Source organism: Aotus nancymaae, unplaced genomic scaffold, assembly GCF_030222135.1.
Source record: "Aotus nancymaae isolate 86718 unplaced genomic scaffold, 86718_ANA_hifiasm-v0.15.2.pri h1tg000011l, whole genome shotgun sequence".
Classification (NCBI taxonomy): domain Eukaryota; kingdom Metazoa; phylum Chordata; class Mammalia; order Primates; family Aotidae; genus Aotus; species Aotus nancymaae.
Genome location: NW_026988422.1, coordinates 37,729,308 through 37,741,958, shown reverse-complemented (window position 1 = coordinate 37,741,958; position 12,651 = coordinate 37,729,308). Strand labels below are relative to the sequence as shown.

The 12,651-nt window shown below is 36.9% G+C and overlaps 1 non-coding gene and 1 pseudogene across 1 annotated transcript; both read right to left on the bottom strand.

Annotated features, from left to right (window-relative positions):
• Window positions 1–7,182: 7,182 nt before the first annotated feature.
• On the bottom strand, window positions 7,183–7,633 carry LOC105729086 (large ribosomal subunit protein eL27-like; annotated as a pseudogene).
• A 3,564-nt stretch (window positions 7,634–11,197) lies between these two features.
• On the bottom strand, window positions 11,198–11,417 carry LOC135274525 (small nucleolar RNA U3). Its single transcript, XR_010342335.1, has one exon. It is a non-coding gene; the product is annotated as a small nucleolar RNA U3 (small nucleolar RNA).
• Window positions 11,418–12,651: the final 1,234 nt, after the last annotated feature.

The following is a 12,651-nucleotide window of genomic DNA, read 5'->3' as shown; positions in this document are numbered from 1 at the left end:
TTGCTTTGAAGAAGCTAAGCAATTAGTTACTGGTCTATCTGGATCTTAGAAATCTCTTAACTAGTACATTCAATCAACTTAAGATAATAGCAAGAGGAAGTTTAAAGTTAAATTAATCCAAGTTGTCAAGCAGCTTAAACAGCAAGCTGACCATTTATTTTAGTTTATTTTTTATCTGACTTCACTTTTAGTTTGAGCTGTTTCATGAAATATTTTTTAGTAAATGGCCGATCTAGCTGGTATTCTGCTAGCAGTAAAAACTGAGTCAGATAACGATAGTGATTGTTTGAAGAGGGAGGAAGCTGTTGTTTCTAGTTCAACATTTTATGAAATGGATTGCAAATCCAGGCAGTAATCTCACACACTGGAATCCCCTATACATTAAGAATCCTGGTGGTCTAAAGATTGTAAGCAAAAAGGCAATAAATATGTCAAAAGAAACCTAACAAATGGGTTTTTGCAAGCCAAGAAAACTGCCAAATAACTTGTAGGCTATAGATGTACTAATGCGTTTGTCTTTCTGACCTTCTGATCTTGATTAATTTTTTGATGCCATTGGCATCTCTAAGGTTACAATTTGGTGGAGATTCTGGATTGCAGTTGTGCTGTCAAAGGGTCATTCTTCCTGGTAATGAGGTGACTAGTGGTCCCTGGGAGAAAGGAGAAAACAATCAGGTCTTGAAAGCTGAAACATACTAAGGTCGAGAGTAGGTTCTTGGCAGAGGCCCAGCTCCTCTTTCTCAGAGCGTTTGTCATTATTGCAACAAAGAAGAAAATGGTGGGGTTTGCATAGACAGCCACAAAGTGGGGACCTAAATAACGAAGAAACACAGGCACCCAAATCTATGAACTGGAATGTATTTTAAGGCTATTTTTGAGAGGACTTTGTTTTTTCATTTACCACATTGTTCAGTCACATGTTAAGGATGTGGGTCACATTAAAAAGAAGCATGCTGCTTATTTTGAAGCAAATGATTATCAAATGATTCTGCTTCAAAACATTTCTTAATTTGTTTGAAGTGAAGTCATTTGACTTTGGAACATATGCCTTTGCTAAATTGTTGCCAAAAAAAGGACAACTTAATTTTTGTATTCATTGCTTGCAAAACTGTTGATTCAAGATGTGATGGAAAGGTAAGATTCTATTTACTCATTATTGCTAGCGAGATTCACTTCATAAAGCCAAAGGTAAACTTGAATACATGTCACATTTAGTCCAAATGAGATTGTAACTAGTCTGTGAATCATATTTGTAATTTAGACCTAAAAAAAAAATGGCAAATAATTCAAAAATAGGGAATATATGTTAATATGTATAGTGCTATACATATTAGATCCTATAAGATATCTGCAAAATAATATTTGAGGAGAACATATCATTATTCATGTGCAATTCAATTTCATGGACTCTATAGGTGCTAAATTTTCATCTACGTATATTCTCTAAACTAGACTTTGGGCTTTATGGCACAGTTTCTGCATTGATTTTTTTTCCTATCTTGAAGGTAAAGTTTGGATTATTTTTACATTTTATTTTATTTTTCTTAATGGCTAATATATCGACATAGTAGGAAACTCAAATGATATAAAAAGATATACAGTGAAGATAAGCCTTCCATTCCCAACCCCCAGGGCGTTTGCTCTCCCTGAGAGTTATTGTTAGCATTTTTAATATACCGTTAAAATTGTATATTAAACATGTGTCTATTTCTATATACCCACCATTCTTTTTTCTTTTTTTGTTTTTGAGACAAGATCTTTCTTTGTTGCCCAGGATGGAGTGCAGTGGCACGATCACTCCTTACTGCAGCACTGACCTCCTGGGCTCAAGTGATCCTCCCACCTCAGTCTCTGGGACCACAGGTCACTAGACCTAGCTAATTTTTGTTTTGTTTTGTTTTGTAGTGACATGGTGTCCCTATGTTGCCCAGACTGGTCTCAGTCCTCCACCTTGGTCTCCCAAAATGCTAGGATTACCAGCATGAGCCACCTCACCTGGCCATTCTTTTTTATATTAATATAATACCATAATTGGGTCATAAGAAGAAGCAGAAAGAACACTCAAACTTGGAAAATTGGAGAACAGATTACAAGTAAAGAAATTATCAAACATATGAGTTATTATATAATAACTCATCCATAACTCATATCACTCATATCAATAACTCATATATATAACTCATAACTCATATGAGTTATTATATAACTCATAACCCTATATAATAACTCATATCAAATATGAGTTATTATATAGGGGAACCACAAGAAGATAGTTTAGTAACCCACGCTAGTTAGCAGTGGAGCTGTCACACCTATAGGCTCAAAGAAATGAGGAATGTGATGGTTATTGTTACCGGAACTGGGAAGGAAGAAGTCATGTAGGAGAGGACTAGCGATACAGTTAGCCTAAGGCTGAAAGGGAATGAATGTTCTGACCTCATGCTCCAGTCCTCTGGTCTCATGCTGGGGTTCCCCACTAGCCAAATCCAACCAGCAGCCATAGGACCTGGAAGCCCAGTGGTATAGTCCATATAGGTTGGTCTCCACCAGCAAGGAACAGAGCAAAGAAAGGGTAAGCAACTGAAAGACATCTGCCATACACGCTTCTGCTCCTTGCTTTTTGCAGTTAATGATATATGTTGGAGATCCTTCCATCCATCAGTACATACAGAATTCTATCCATTCTTTTGAAAGAGGAATCTATTTCATTGTGGATAAAACGTCATTTATTTAATCTGTCTTCTGCTAAACATTTAGATTGATCTCTTGTCTTTTTTTTTTTTTTTTTTTTTTTTTGAGACAGAGTTTCACTCTTGTTACCCAGGCTGGAGTGCAATGGCACGATCTCGGCTCACCACAACCTCCGCCTCCTGGGTTCAGGCAATTCTCTTGCCTCAGCCTCCTGAGTAGCTGGGATTACAGGCACGTGCCACCGTACCCAGATAATTTTTTGTATTTTTAGTAGAGACGGGGTTTCACCATGTTGACCAGGATGGTCTTGATCTCTTGACCTCGTGATCCACCCGCCTCAGCCTCCCAAAGTACTGGGATTACAGGCGTGAGCCACCGCACCCGGCCCGATCTCTTGTCTTTTATAAACACAAACACTGTATTAAATATGCTTGTACATATGTCTTCATGCATATGTGTTCTATATCTGTTATATAAATTCCTAAAATGGAATTGCTGCTTATTAATTTAGGAGGTCAAAATGGAATTTTAGTGCTTATTTTTCTCAACAGAAAAAAAAAATAAAATTACTCTTAAATTTGGGCATAAAGTTGTCAAAACCTGGTTATGAGTGCCCAAATCCAAATTGTTTATTGCTTGAATGTCTAAATTCCTTTTAATTTTTAGAATGGTATAATAGTGTAAAAGTTAAAAAAAAAAAAAAACATGTACTCAGAAGCTAGTGAGCCTGTGCTGGAATCCTGGCACTGATTGTATGACTGTGGGAAAATTTTTTAACTTCTCTTTTTTTTTTTTTTTATTGAGACAAATTTTGCTCTTGTGGTCCAGGCTGGAGTGCAGTGGCATGATCTTGGCTCACTACAACCTCCCTCTGTCTCCCAGGTTCAAGTGATTCTCCTGCCTGAGCACCCCAAGTAGCTGGGATTACTGGTGTGTGCCAGCACACCCAGCTAATTTTTGTATTTTTAGTAGAGACAGGGTTTCACAGTGTTGGCCACGCTGATGTCAAACTCCTGACCTCAGGTGATCCATCCACCTCGGCCTCCCAAACTGCTGGGATTACAGGCATGAGCCACCACGCCCAGCCTCATAACTTCTTTATGTTTCACTTTCCTAATCTGTAAAATGGGTATACTAGTAATAATAGTAGCTACCTCCAAGGGCTTTGGAGGGGCTCAAATGAAATGATGTATGTAGATTGCTGAGACCCATACCTAGCACTATGTAAAAGTTTTGCTGTTATTATTTTGCAATAATTATCTTTTAACAACTGTCTTTTCTTCCCATGATTTTATAAAGACTTCTCTTTGTCCCTTATATACATCTTGCAAGTATCTGGTTTTTAGATCTTCTCACTTTTTTCAATGCAACTACTTACTTTGCTTCTTTCAATATTTTTTCACTTATTTCTCCAACCAATCTCTTCAAACTCGCCCTTACCTACCATGATATACCAATAGTATATCAGAACTTTTTATATGCTCTGTTTATTGATATATGTTTCTTGATGTATATGATGCTATCATATATATTGATGCACAAAACATGAGAACCACCGCTCTGGTGAGTAGCTTTGGGTCTACTCTGGATCACACCAATGGCTAACTCAGTTGATCTCTGCGGTAGTAATAAACAATGCTTGTTTAAAGAGCATACCTCCCCAAGGCCTTAGGTGTTTTTGTTTGTTTGTTCATTTGTTTTGTTTTTACTAACATATTTGAGACTTACAGCTTCTCCTAATTTATCTAAACTTCTCTTCGAATTATTTACTTTCAATCTCCACCATAACTTCAGGTATATAAAATTACTCTTTCCTCTTATTTATTTCCAAACTAAGTTTTCCAAACTTTAAGGAGTACCTCCTAATTCTACAATTGCTATTTTCAGTAAACAGTTGTTCCTTCTAACAACACTGCATGATTTTTCAAACTAACATCATTTACTCTCTCCAAACAATCATTTCCTCCTAATAATAGGACAGAATAAAAGTCTAATGGGCAGAGAAAATATAGTTTTATTATTTTTGCTCTAGTCATGCTAACTTGAAGTCCACTCTGGTTTCTCTCTTAATCTGATCCAATAATTCTAAAGTATCATTAGACAGTCCTTAATATCTGGGAAAAAAGTGCTTATCTTTCAGAAATTATGGTCTCCCACCCTTCTGAGCATCTCTTCTCCAACCTGGCATCTCAGTTTCTGGAAAGAAACTTTTAAACTCAAGTAGGAGGGGTAGAGGATAAGCCTTTTTATTTCATTGTCACTTGTCCATGTAGGCTGCCATGCAGTATGTTGGCTTTTTGAGGCCGAAGTCTACAGCTGGTATAATACATAGCATGGGGTCTCTCTGATTTGTTGGGGCTCGGTGGTGCATTCTGGCCTGCATGTCCTTCCTTCAGCCCTTACTGACTCCTCTCAGGCACTGCCACTGCCGAAGACTCAGTCTGGTCAGCCTCTAGGCCAGATGGTCTGCCTTTGCTGTGGAGTCACACCATCCTGTTCAGAATGCACCTTGGAAAGCCCATTGTATTCGTGCCACTTAGGAACTGAGAGAGACTTGGGAGGGCAAAATAAAACATCTGGCTGCTAGCTACACCATTCTGGCTTGTTAAGTATCTCATGCTGACATAGAACCATCCTCCTTCTGGTATTTTCTTCAATTTATCTGCATATATATCCCCAAAGACAACTTTCTCTGAAAGGTCACCTCCAAGTTGGGGGATTAAGTATGAAGAAAGGGAACACTGAGGTATTTTCCTTCCCCTTCTCCTCCACTCTCTCCATCTCCCTAATTTCTTCCATAATACCCTGGGTCTAAAAGGAGTAGATTGCTTCCTTTTACTGTGTCATTTCCTTTCTTCTACCTAAGCCTAACAGGCAGAAGGAATATTCTCTGGGAGAAACAGGGCAAATAACTTGAGCAGGTGCTCTAGGCTTGGTTCTTGAAAAAATAAGAGAAAAAAGAATAATTTGCACATTGTCTCAAGAAAATGGCTTTTTAATGACCATTATAAGATTATTTTATTGAAATTTTCAAATTGATATTTCATTGATACAGCAAACCACCTGACCTCTTGCCTTCTTCCTTACTGGGAGTTTCCTTGGGTCAATCAGAAAGGAGGTCATGAACTCAGAAAGACCAAAGAAAAAAGCAGACTATTTCAGAATATTACCTCCAATACACTTACCTAATTAATTAGTCTATTTGGTAACACCTGCATTCCTTATAGCACCTAAGGTAGAGCCTACTCTTAGATTGTCACATATTACCATTCTGTGACCCCCCACCACTGAATGTTTCTCAAGCTTCAACATATCTTTCTTACTAAGGCACAGTGACTGCATGCAAAAAAGTGTTCCTGGTTCAGATGAATTATGACATCATGCTGTGGTTCAGAGAACGGATAATGTCTTACTTTTTCCTGATAATACTTAATATTCTGCAGATCTCATTTTATGTGGTTCCCTATTACTGATAACTGATGCTGAGCATATGAGAGCTCAAAGCTGATTACGGTACTTATCAGTGGGAGGTCCACTGGCTGCAACAGGTGGCTGTGGTGAGGTGTTGGGAGAGAGGGATAATGGAGGCGGGCATTAGTTTCCCCATTTACTCTGAACCTGTCATCAAATTATATTAGGTTAAGAAACTAAAAAAGGGTTAGTAAGAGTTGACGAAATCAACTTTGCCTTGTGATTGACTCTAATTGAAACAAGTTGGAGAACCAACATGACAGGAATGTCAGAAATATAAAGCAGAAAAAAATACTATGTCTTCACCTTAACAAGTGAACATTTTTGTTTTTCTCATTCCTATTCATATTTATTATATCATTTGTGATAGAATCTTACTGAGAGTAACATTTTCAATGTGAATTAGAGTTCTCATAATATATTTATGCTCTAATTAAAGACAATTTGATGTTGTAAGATTCGAAAAACTTTTTGCCCTGAGAAGGTCGAGGCTGCAGTGAGCCATGATTGCATCACTGCACTCCAGCCTGGACAGCAGAGCGAGACCCTGTCTTAAAGAAAAAAAAAAAAAATTCGATAAAACCTTTAAGATTAACAAATTAGGACTCTGACTAGTATTAAAAAAAATGATGCTTTTTTTCTTATTCAGAACTTATCACTGTAACTGGTCTTACTGTTAAAACAGCCTAATTAGTTGATGGGAGGGGTTACTAATTTATCATGACAAATATATACATTTCCTGGTGTTGCTTTTTTAATAAACAGAATCAAATTATTTTCTTTCTTAAAACATACCCGTGAGATTATTTTTTGTGATGGAATATAAATGTCTTCAAGCTTTTGTCATTTAGTTAGCACATGATTTCTAGTCTTGTCCATCAGCCTTCAAAGATAATTTTCATTCTTGAAGATTTCACCACTATATTTGGCCCTTTGCTCTTTGAAGTTTTGGCTTATTTGAGGGCTAGTTGACATGTTTATGATATTGAGTCTGCCTATGAACAAAATTGGGGATTTTTTGGCTTTTTTTCCTTTTAATTTTTAATGACCAAAACAAAGCATCTAAAACCGCTGCTTCTGGAAGAACCACTTGTTCTTGCCTGTCTTGTATCTCTCTTCAAACTTGACCCTGGCCTCTCGTCGTGCCTTGCGTTTCAGAGCAGGATCTCTGAGGACACCCTTACTGATGACAGTTTTGTTCAAGGGGATTCCACAGAGTACCTTGTGGACATTAGATGATTGTAGTTATAAACTTTCACAAAAGACTTGATCTTTAACCTCTTGGTGATCTTCTTCTTGCCCATGGCAGCTGTCACTTGGAGGGGACAGCGGTCAATTCCAGCCACCAGAGCATGGCTGTAGGGACAATCTGAAGTGCCATCATCAATGTTTTCACGATGATGGCTTCGTGTCCAGAATAGTGTCCAGCCAGGGCAGGCACCACCTTCCCAGGTTTCATGAACTTGCCCATTTTGACCATTCGCAAACTATATAGACAGCAAAAAGGACAAACATATTTTTAAAAGGTCTTCCTCCTATACGTCCTCGATAATAAGTTGTAATTTTCCCCATAAGAATTTTGCATGTTTGAATAATTTATTTACAATTTCTTTATTTCTGTTGCTAGAAAATTTGTAATGTTTGTAAATTTTAAATCAACATTGTTAGAGTATAATTTTTATATGATAAAATTGTAAGTGTACACTTTGATGAGTTTTGACAAATGTATCTACCAATATAATCACCACTCTAATCAAGACATATAAAACAATTCTTTCATGCTTATTTGCAGGCAGTCCCAACATCTACCCCAGCCACAGGAAAACACTGGTTTTCTTTTTGCCATTTTGTGTTTGTTTTGCCTTTTCTGGAATTTCATATAAATGTTCATTCTCTTGTTTCTGGCTTCTTTGCTTAGCAAAATATTCTCTAGATTTACCCATTGTCAATGAATGAGTTCATTCTTTCTTATTTCTGAGTAGAATTCACTACCCACAATACTATTCACCACTCAGAATACTACTGAATCGTATCCAGAATACTGTTTGTTTATCTGTTTATCCATTTAAGTGTTGATGCAAATTTGATTGTTTTTAGTTTAGGGCTATTAAGAATAAAACTTCTGGCCAGGTGCAGTGGCTCACATCTGTAATCCCAGCACTTAGGGAGGCCAAGGCAAGCAGATCACTTGAGTCTAGAGTTTGAGACCAGTCTGGGAAACATGGCAAGACCCCATTGTGGGTTCTGGGAATTGTTCAGCATACACTTCCTTGTAGTTATTCTTTGCCTAGTCTCATGAATTATCATCCTACATAAATGAACAGAATGGTATATGGCTAAAAACTCAAGAAGACTTTTATGGAGATTTCTGGAACTTTATTCTGTTAATATGGTGAAATATATTAATCAATTTTCAAAAGTGAAATCATCCTTGCACTTTTGGGGATAAACTGAAGTTGTTCATAGTGTCTTTTTTCCTCCCTTGCATTTAGTATGCTAAAGTTTTATTTAAACATTTTCCAACTATGTTAATCAGTAAAACAAGCCCATCTATGTTAATCAGTAAAACAAAATTTTCCTTCTCATGTTCTTCTAATCTAGTTTTGATACTAAAATGATATTAGACTCATAAAATAAGTTGAAGAACTTCTATTTTGTATATTAGTTAAAGTGTGGTTTTCTTTGGTAGAATTTTGCCTGAACCTGTTTTTCTGCATAAGCAAATTTTAAATAGCTGGTTCAATTTCTTTAATTTTCAAATTTATGACTTCTTCATATTCTTTTAAATGAAGGCATAACATATGTAAGGAAAGAGCATCAGGCTTAAGTGTACAATTCGATACATTTTTACATACATTATACATTACTATAATACACTATATAGACAGAAACATAGATACAGAGAGCCATCTACCAAACAGATAAAGACTTAGAACATTTCTACTCCTCAGAATGTTCCTTAGCATAATATCCTCAAGGTTTATCCATAGTGTCACATGTTGCAGAATTTACTTCTTTTTTAAGGCAGGATAATGTTCCATTACATGCATATACCACATTTTCTTTATCCATTTAGCTGCTGATGGACACTTAGGTTGTTTCTGTATCTTGGCTATTATGAATAATGCCTCAATGAACAAGGGAGTACAGATATCTCTTTGAGATCTCATTTCAATTCTTTTGGATATATACCCAGAAATGAGATTGTTTGATCATATGGAAGATATATTTTTAATCTTTTGAGGAAATTCCATACTGTTTTCCTTAGCAGCTGTGCCATTTTGCATTCCCACATTATGCTAAGTGAAATAAGCCAGTCACAGAAGGATACATGCTGTGTGAGTCCAGTTATGTGAGGTATCTACAACAGTGAAATTTATAGAATCAACGAGTAGAATGGTGGTTGCCAGGGTGTAGTGGGAGAGGAGGAGATGGAGTTGCTAGTCAATGGGCTGAGACTTTCAGTTAAGCAAGATAAGTAAGTTCTAGAGATCTACTGTAAAGCATTGTATCTATAGTTAGCAATACTCTATTGCACTCTTGGAAATTTTAGAGGGAAGATCTCATGGTAAGTGTCCGTACCACAAAAAATGTGGAGTCATTTTAAAGTTTTTTTGTTCTTGTTGAATCCTTTCTCAATTAGTACCTTACCTCAGAGGTAACTACTATTCTGAATTCCATCACTGTATATAGTTTTGTCTATTCCTACAATTCTTATAAATGGAATCAAGTAGTGTGTGTGTAAGATGTTTAGCTGCTTCTTTTGCTTAACATAACATTTGTGAGATTCAGCAGTGTTGTTCTGTGTACCAGTAATTCATTCTTTTTTATTGTCATATAATATTCCATTGTTTACATAGAACGGAACTCATCCATTCTCCTGTTAATGGACGTTTGAATTGTTTCCTGTTTGGAGCTGTTATAAATAAAACTGCCAGAAACATTGTTCTACAAGCTTTATGGTGAAAATATGCACTCATTCCTTTTAGGTAAATACTTAGGAGTGGAATTGTTGGGCTAAATGGTAGGCCTGTGTGTAGCTTTAATAATATACTAGTCCCCCTTTATCCATAGGGAACATGTTCTAAGATCTTCAATAGATACTTGGAAGCCCAGATAGTACTGAAGCCTGTGTATACTATGTTTATTCCCATACACACCTATGAAAAAGTTTAATTTATAAATTAGGCCTAATAAGATATTAACAATAATACCTAATAATAGAACAATTATAACAATATACTGTAATAAAAGTTATGTGAATATGGCCTCTCTCTCTGTGCCTCTGTCAAAATATCTTAATAGTTTCCAACTGTGGCTGACTATGGATAGTTGAAACTGTGGAAAGCAAAACCATGGGTAGGGAACTATGGTCTTGCCAAAAAACAGTTTTCCAAAATCCTTGTAACAAATACACTCATTCCAGCAATACATGAGGGGAAGAATTCTCCCACATCCTTGCCCACCCTTGTAATGTCACTCTTTTTAATGTTAGTCATTCTTGTGGGTATGTACTAGTATTAATATATTACTCTGGTTTTAATTTGCATTTCCCTGATTCAGAGAGATGTTGCGTGCCTTTTTATACTCTTAGTATTTATTTGAATATTCATTATTTTGAAGCATTTCTTCATGTACAGGATTTTGTTATTGTTATCAAGTTCAAACTAATAGTCAGAGAACATGGGTCTTTCTTGTTTTTGTTCTTGAGTTTTTGATGCTTATATTTTGATATTTATAGAAGTGTGCTTTATGACACTTTTTTTGGTTACGAATGTGTGTTTGTAAAGCATATGATCTAATGTGTTGGGTTGTTCAGATCTTCTACATTTTACCTAATTTTTATTTTCCTGAATTACTGAGAAAAGTGTGTTAAAATCTTCCATCATGTTTACTGCTTTTTCAATTTCTTTTTGTAATTCTGTCATTTTTTAACTTTATATACTTTGAAGTTGTTTATTAAATACATATGCGTTTATAATAGTTATACCTTCCTGGTGAATTTTTTTTCTTTCTTTTTTTAACAAGAAGGGAAACCACTTAGACTCCATCCTTTCCCTCTTACTCTCCTGGAGGAAGAGAAGAATGGTCATCAGTGGTACATGGTGGTTGCAGTAAAGCAACAAGAGCCTGCTTCATGCTCAGGAGACAACACTGACCCTCCTCCTCGTGGCCTGCAGCACTCTACAAGTTCAGAGAAACTCCTTTAGTAATGGGCTATATAGAACAATCTTGATTCTTGAAAGTATTATCTTGAATTTTTCTTTTTATCATTATTCGATTTTTCTCTCCCCTTTCCTTTCCTTCCCTCTTTCTTTCCTTTCCTTTCCCCCTTCCCTTCCCCTTTCCTTTTCTTCCCCTTCCCCTTTCTTCCCTTTCCCCTTCCCTTTTCTTCCCCTTTCCCTTCCCTTTTCTTCCCCTTCCCCTTTCTTTCCCTTCCCTTTCCCCTTTCTTCCCCATTTCCCTTCCCTTCCCCTTTCCTTCCCCTTCCCTTCCCTCCCCTTTCCTTTTTTATTGTTTTTTGAGACAGAGTCCCACTCTGTCACGCAGGCTGGAGTGCAGTGACGCAATTCCCGCTTACTGCAACCTCCGCCTCCCAGGTTCCAGCATCCTCCAGCTTCAGCCTCCTGAGTAACTAGGATTACAGGCACCCACCATCACACCTGGCTATTTTTTTTTTTTTTTTGTATTTTTAATAGAGATGGGGTTTCACCATGTTGGCCAAGCTGGTCTCAAACTCCTGACCTCAAGTGATCCCCTCACCTCAGCTGCCCAAAGTGCTGGGATTACAGGTGTGAACCACTGTGCCCAGCCTTATTTGGTTCCGTCCTTATTCCCAATAATGCTTAATGTATGGTGTGACTATAATTTATTTTGGATAGTAATATTTGCACAGTGAACATTTTCATCCTGTACACACATTTCTGCATCCTTGTGCTTTAAGTGCACCACTTGTAAGTAGCATATAGTCTGATTTTATCATTGTTTTAAGATTCAATCTTCCATTAACAAATCTGTCCATATTCAATCTGTCTGTTTTAAAAGTTAAACTTTTAACTGAAGGGTTTGTATAATTAGTGATGTATTTGGATTTCTTTTTTCGTCAGTTGAAAGCCCAGAAGGAAATACATGGCATCATTTGTAAGGAGGAAAAAAAAAAAAGGTATGGTTTGGGTGTCGGAACACTAAAAGGAAAGTAACCCAGAGCTCATAATGGCAGGCAGGCTTTATTTCCCCCATTAGTGCTGGGGAATGAGAGAAAGGAATAGTTACTGGGATCTAGGGTCAGAGAAGGCTATGTGTAGAGTGGACTGATAAGAACTGAGACTTCTGATTAAAGAATCGGCCAATCCCATGCAATCCTGCAGGGAGAAAGCAGGGGCAGTGAATACTCAATCTCATTCTTCTTCTTTCTGATCTTCTAATCTTCCTCTTCTTCGGCTGAACCCAAACAGAAAAAAGAGAGCAAGGAAGTCTCTGATTTTGCCC